At 40.1% G+C, this 7872-nt stretch overlaps 1 pseudogene; it reads left to right on the top strand.

Annotated features, from left to right (window-relative positions):
• Positions 1–5240: 5240 nt before the first annotated feature.
• On the top strand, positions 5241–7231 carry LOC110743004 (annotated as a pseudogene).
• The last annotated feature ends 641 nt before the right edge of the window (positions 7232–7872 follow it).

The following is a 7872-nucleotide window of genomic DNA, read 5'->3' as shown; positions in this document are numbered from 1 at the left end:
TTCTCAGGCACTGACTCCATGCTACAAGGTTTGGGTTGCAAATATTGAGAGGGAATGCTTAAACACAAACAAAATGTCTCACTGATTAAATGTCAGAGTGTAGTTTGCCTCCTGAAATTCAGGGAGGGGAGCCAGAGACCCGGGCTCCATGCCCAGCTCTTCTACTGACATTAGGGGTGACCTTGGGGGAAATTATTTAACTGTTTCCTGCCCAGTGAAATGTGACACTTGGGGGCATTGCAAACACATTCCTGAGGTTTGTAGTTCTTTGCAGATTTTTGAGCAGGCATGGGTTGCGTGGAGTTCTTTCTTCTGTTCCCTTTTCTACATGAACACCTGAGGCCCTGTATTTAAAAAATGCCAATAAGGAGTTCTAAATAGAAGGCACTTCTGGTATTAATGCTATCGACAACAGCATCATCTCCCAGAAGGAAAAGCAATGAGTGAACACATAACAGTGCTTTTTCTTATATGTATTATTTTCAACCCATTTGCAGGAAAATCTATTTTTTCTGTAAAATAAGCCAAGCATGTCTATGGCACGCAAAAAGTACCATTTCTTCATTTCCCATACTATCATGTAGCAAATTGCAGAAGAACATGGACTGGAGTTAGACCGCCTGTGTAACCTTACTCTGACAGGTCCCTTCAACTCCTCTGTGCCTCAGTTTCCTCTTTGGTAAAATCATCCCCATCTATTGGGCTCGCTCTGAGGACAAAGTTGTGCACACATTTAAAGTGCTTCGAACAGTACCTGGAACTTAGTAAGCATTCCAGAAACGCTCGCCTTTATTGTTGTTCTTGCTGCCATTAATGTGATGAGCCCTAGGAAAGAGCATATGTTGCTACATTTAGAAAACGAAGACAAACTGGTTGTCTAAGGTAGAAGGAGTCAGTCAGTCAGTTACTAAAAAAGTAAATAAAAGTGTTTCTTTAATTCAAAGGTTTCTTTAACTCAATAGATCTTGGCCAGTCAACGGAATAGGAATCCATAGTTAGATGCTCTCCAGGAATCACATGGACAACTTTAAACATTTCACAATATTACCTCATTTTATACTTAAGGCTGCAAGTGGCTTCTGCTATGCGGATAGCAGGAAACTCAGCTTCAGCCAGGAGAAAGGGTTTAATTCAGATCAGAGCTGTAGCCAACCCAGGCAGGTACTTTAGATGCAGTGCACCGTGCCACGGTCACCAGGCGTCCATGTGGCTGTGTCCAGCCAATGGCCTAATGTGCACCATGATCCAGTGAGATCAGGAATGCTTGCAAAGACCTTCCTTCTCAATGCAGCCCCTCTTATCTTTATTAGGAGTACTCAGCACCTTCTTAGACACTGGGCTCAGAATCAGGGCCCAGATCTGCCACAGCTCAACCTCAAATATCCCTTTTAATGACTAACATTGTTTATGGCCCAGGGATACGCTTCTCAACATCTTTGTCTAATGTCCTTGAAACAGTAAATGACTGCATCTGAATGCTATGGAAATTTTGGGGTTGCATCCCTGCTGTCAGCACAGACAAAAGCACGACTCCAGAGTATAGGGAAAATTTAAGTGATGAGATCATTTGGGAGACAGAAAAGGTAAGTTAATTAATGTGTCAAATCCTTCTATTCTTTTTTATTAATTGATTGATTGATTTTTTTGATACAGGGTCTCACTCTGTTGCCTAGACTGGAGTTCAGCGGCCCGATCTCAGCTCACTGTAACCTCCGCCTCCCAGACTCAAGCAGTTCTCCTGCCTCAGCCTCCCGAGTGGCTGGGATTACAGGCGCCACCAACACGCCCGGCTAATTTTTGTATTTTTAGTAGAGATGGGGTTTCATCATGTTGGCCAGGCTGGTCTTGAACTCCTGACCTCAAATGATCCACCCACCTTGGCCTCCCAAAGTGCTGGGATTACAGGCATGAGCCACTGCGCCTGGCCCAATACTTCTACTCTTGTACAACAAAATACTCTTTCTCAGTGTTACGCAGCATTCATTTCCTGATTCTCCTCCTGTTTGTGGTTCTGGAGGTACTTGGGAATTAGCAAGGTATTTTCAATAGTTGCACATAGTAGCTAGGAGACATTTTACTATGTTAAACAATCATATGATTTTAAATTCATATGTGGATCTAGAAGTTGCTTGAGTGATACCAATGTTTTATGTTGGCAACTAGATGAAATATTGAAAGCTAGAATTGTGAATAGTTTTATTAAAACACTTAATAAGTTTAAAATGTTACTTCATTTAAATACGTTTTATTTTAAAAGATCATATTTATTAATCATAATTTCTATGTAAACAACTTTTATTAAACATTTTGACTTCATGTAACACAATTTCTATTTTTTCTCTTAGTTTCAATAGAAAACTCACTATTTTGGAAGAAAGATAACATTAAAAAATAAATAATTTTAATTTTTCAATTTTAGTATTTATTTAAATTTGCTTTTAGATAAAAATATATTTATATTTTGTATATATTGCACACAATCACATTTTTAATTCTTTGGTTTATTCCTAACCATAGAACAAACTATGTGGAAATCTTTACTATCACAACATTATTAGTGCCTTTGCTGAAATGAAGGCAAGAAAAAAAATATGGAGTGTATACACAATACCTCAAGATCTATGTGTCTCTTTTTTTTTTTTTTTTGAGAAGGAGCTCTGTCGCCCAGGCTGGAGTGCAGTGGCGCGATCTCGGCTCACTGCAAGCTCCGCCTCCCGGGTTCACGCCATTCTCCTGCCTCAGCCTCCCGAGTAGCTGGGACTACAGGCACCCGCCACCACGCCCAGCTAATTTTTTGTATTTTTAGTAGAGACGGGGTTTCACTGTGTTAGCCGGGATGGTCTTGATCTCCTGACCTTGTGATCCACCTGCCTCAGCCTCCCAAAGTGCTGGGATGACAGGCATGAGCCACCGCGCCCGGCCGGACTATGTGTCTCTTTACAGTTCATCCAGACATGGCCAACCTGTTCACAGGACACCAGGACATCCGTGATAATAATTAAAGTCTATTTTCTTTGATATTTCTTTTGATATTTTAGAAGATAATTTTTAGTCATCAAAAAACCATGGCTTTGCACATCTTCTTTTCTTGTGTCTTTATGAATGTGTGTTTCTTATGGTAGGAGGCCAGTACAGTTGGTTCTTGTTATTTTGGTAGTTGTGTCCTATAAAGTCACAGGGAACACTGAATTATCAAATCCTAGACAATTGCCCTGCGGAAATGCATGGTTAGGTTCCTGGTCACAGCATTTTTATCAACTGATGAGTTCATAAACTGTTCCTGTTCAAAGACACCTTATTTAACATATATTGTTAATTTAATTAATGTTGAACTCAGGGTTAACAGCACTATTGCTCATGTCTGAGCGATGCCCATTGTATGTTCTCCATAAAGCTCATCACAGCCTCCCTGCAGTTAGGGGCACTGCATGGCAGCGATCCCCTACCTTTTTGGCACCAGGGAGTGGTTTAATGGAAGATAATTTTTTCACAGACCGGGGGGTGGGAAATGGTTTCAGGATGATTCAAGCCCATTACATTTATTGTGCACTTTATTTCTATGATAATTACATTGTAATAGATAATGAAATAATTATATAACTCATCATAACATAGAATCAGTAGGAGCCATGAGCTTGTTTTCCTGCAACTAGACAGTCCCATCTGGGAGTGATGGGAGACAATGACAGATCATCAGGCATTAGATTATCATAAGGAGCATGCAACCTACATCCCTCGCATGTACAGTTCACCATAGGGTGAACCATAGGGTTTGTGCTCCTATGAGACTCTGATGCCATTACTGAGCTGACAGGAGGCAGAGTTCAGGCGGTAATGCGAGCGATGGGGAGTGACCGTAAGTACAGAGGAAGCTTCGCTGACTCACTGGCCACTCACTGCCTGCTGTGAGGCCCGGTTCCTAACAGGTGGTGGACCAGTACCCTGCTGTCTGGCACTTCAGCACGACACTTGGGGTCATTCTAAACAGCAAAACTACCCAAAAAAGCACTAAAACTTGAAATATGTGACACTAAATAGACCATAAAAAGGACACCCATTTACTAGATGACAGCTGAAAGGAGGAGGCAGAGATTCGCCTTGTTCATTTCAGCTGGGAACATCGCATTGGCAACTCGAAATGTTTGCCTTCCTTCCAGTCTGTGAATGTCCGCAACAGTGACTCAAGAGCTGATTTGGGATTCTAAACGAATTTTAGCTAGTAAGCAAATTAGCAAATACAGAATTTGAGAATAAGGCAAATCAATTGTACATATTTCATATAATAGTTTGTTAACTTGATTTATAATTTTAAATACTTAGTCATATGGTATATGAACTTCTGTTTGTATTCTTAGGCCCTACAAATGTGAGGAATGGGACTGAAACACGACATTTGTTGCTGAAGTTACATATTTTGGTATGTTTGATAAATTTAGGTAAATATCATGAGAGATAATTCATTTTAGAATAGAATATTTTAAAGACTAATTTAAATGCTAACGAAAATCTGCTGCAGCCAATACTCTAACAGAAAAAGTTAAAAAGATCCAAAAGTGTACTGTGCTGTTTTTCTAAGTGTATCATAAATTTCAATATTAAATGAATGTGTCTCTTAATAGTAGTAAAATAAGAAAGAGTGTTGTACTCAGAGCAGGGTGACACACATTAATTGTTGAGTTTCAAGCAACTGTAAGCAGTTTTGTGCCACTGGAAGAGAAGATGATTCTGGTTGTGTGGAACGGACACAAGAGATTAGGCAAAGGATAACTCACACCAGGCAACTTCTTAGGAACTGTCTCCAAAGCTGGCTCTGGAGAGCCCCAATTTCTCAGAATGTTGCAATGAAGAAAGGGGGTTGTAAGTCAGCTAGCTGTAATTTAGAGACTAGAGATTTCAGAACCAATGGATTGTTTGTGTGAGGCAGAGTGGGGGAGTAGATCAATAGAGAGACTGATAGTGTGCATAGGCTGATGACTGGATAGATTTTTTTTTAAGTCACCTCTAGTCCTATTTGTTTATCTTTACTTTTGTTGCCTGTGCTTTTGGTGTCATACCCAAGAAATGTTTCTGTGTATCAAAGGAAACAATCAGTAGAGTGGAAAGGCAACCTATGGAATGCAGAAAATATTTGCAGATTACATAGTGGATAAGGGTTTAATATTCAGAATCTGTAAATAACTCTTACAACTCAACAACAAAAAATCCAAATGAGCAAGGGATTTGAATAGACATTTCTCCAAAGAAGATATACAAATAGACAACAAACATATAAAAAGATGAAAAAGATGTTCAATATCACCAATCGTTAGAGAATGCAAATGAAAACCACAATGAGATGTTGCTTCACATCCATCAGGATGGCTACCATAATAAAAAACACACACATAGAAAATAACAAGTGTTGGTGAGCATATGGGGAAATTGGAACCTATCTGCCCTGTTGGTGGGAGAACAAATGGTGCAGCTGTTATTTAAAACTCTATGGAGATTCCTCAGAAAATTAAAAATAGAACTACTACATGATTTGGCATTTCAATTTCTGGGCAAATATCCAAAAGAATTGAAAACAGAACATTGAAGAAATATTTGCACACCCATGTTTAGAGCACCATTATTCACAATAGCCAAAGGTGGGAACAACCCGAATGTCCATTGCCAGATGAAGGGATAAACAAGAGATGTTCTACACCTACAGTAGAATATTATTCAGCCTTCAAAAAGAAGGAAATCTTGTCACATGCTACATTATGGATAAATCTTGAAGACATATGGTAAGTGAAATAGGCTAGTTACAAAAAGGCAAATACTGTATAATCCCATTTGTATTAAGTATCTAAAATTCATGGAAACAGAAAATACAATGGTGGTTGACAGGGGCTGGGAGAAATGGGGAATTGTTCGACAGGTATAAAGTATCAGTTTTGCAAGATAAAAATGTTCTGGAGATCAGTTTCACAGCAATGTGAGTACCCTTAACACTACTAAACTGGATGCTTAAAAATGGCTCAGATGGGCTTACGTTATATGGCCAGAAACATTAGCTAGTGCTTATCCTACTCTCTCTAATGGGAAAGCAGTGGATTACCAGAGACTGAACTGTATCTGCCTCTATTTCCAAGAGACTCACATTCAACTTGGGCTCACAAAAAGCTGGGAAAATTTCATGAGTCCTTTTAAAAAAAAAAAATTAATATAAAACTACAGCAAAAAAAAAAAAGCAATCTGAACTTTAGTAACACAGCTGAAACCATCTGTAGCAGTGGCAGCTATGGCAGGAAAAGAGGTTTAATTTAGTTGATTTTCTGTGGCTGTTGGTTTGTTCACTGGGAGCTGCACATTTTTCCTAAGAGACCGAGAAGCTGCTAGAGGTCTGGTTCTCCTGGAAGCAACTCAATGCAAACCAAGGATCTGGGGCTTTTCATACCATTCTGAGATCTGAATGGGGGCATACCTTTTTGTTTGTTTGTTTTGGGAAGAAAGTCTTGCTCTGTCACCCCGGCTGGAGTGCAGTGGCCCAATCATAGCTCTCTGTAGCCTCGAACTCCTGGACTCAAGTGTTCCTGCCGCCTTGACCTCTCAAAGTGCTGACATTACAGGCCTGAGCCCCCGTGCCCGGTAGAGACGTTTCATTATGAAGACATGTGGTACCACTCTCTTGCTGAAAGCACTGGTTCTCCTTTTGAAGCTTGCTAGGGATTACAATGGATTTGACTCAATTCAAAGCTTCCTTTATTTTCCTAAGGATTTCACGAAGCCTTCTCACTAAAGGAACCTGGGATTTTCAGAAAGAAATTGAGTTTCTTAATGCAATTTTTCCAAATGGAGCAGTGTATTGTATGAGACATGTGAATTCTGACTGTTGGTACTTACATATTCCAGATTTCCCAGAGAGTAGGATAGTAAGCCAGATCAAACCCTGGAAATGCTGATGAGAGAGTGTGACCAAGCAGTTAAGGGAAGATTTTTTCTCATGAAAGACTGTGTCACTACAAAGGATGTCACTCAGACTGGAAATGGTGCCCTGACACCAGGTTCTGTCATTGATGCCACACTATTCAATCCTTCTGGGCTGTTAATGAAAGGAACAAAATCAGATGGCACTTATGGAACTATTCACATCACTCCAGAACCAGAATTTTTGTACATCAGCTTTGAAACAAACTTAAATCGGACTTCCTGTGCTGACCTGATCAGGAAAGTTGTGGAAGTCCTCAAGCCAGGAAACTGATGACCACTTCATTTTTTTAATGTTTCTTATTTTTTTATTTTTGAAACAGAGTCTTGCTGTCGCCCAGGCTGGAGTGCAGTGGCGTGATCTTGGCTCACTGCAACTTCTGCCTCCTGAGTAGCTGAGTTCAAGCGTTTCTCCTGCCTCAGCCTCCTGAGTAGCTGAGATTACAGGCGTGCACCATCATACCCGGCTTATTATTGTATTTTTCGTAGAGACGGAGTTTTGCCATGTTGGCCAGGCTGGTCTTGAACTCCTGACCTCAATTGATCTGCCCACCTCGGCATCTCAAAGTGTTGGGATTACAGGCGTGCGTCACCGCGCCCAGCCCACTTTGTTAATCAGAGTTCTACACAGTGCTTTTTTGTCCCAGATGATTGAAGGTTTTAAGTGTCTTGATTGTCAGAGGGTTATGTTCAATGACTATAATTTTGTTTTTACCAGTTTGGTTAAGAAGCAGCAACGGCACCATTGACTAAGTAAAATGAAGAAAACATCACAAAAGAAGAACACTCATAGAAAGAGGTGGCTGCTTTTTAGATGTTGAAACCAGGGACCATGCTTTCCATAACTACTACCTTGTAGTTTCAGAAACCCCAGATACAATGAGAGTGTAATCATTTTTGAATTGTATGTGTTATTAT

Source organism: Papio anubis, chromosome 6, assembly GCF_008728515.1.
Source record: "Papio anubis isolate 15944 chromosome 6, Panubis1.0, whole genome shotgun sequence".
Lineage (NCBI taxonomy): Eukaryota > Metazoa > Chordata > Mammalia > Primates > Cercopithecidae > Papio > Papio anubis.
This window is presented reverse-complemented; position numbering and strand designations above follow the sequence as displayed.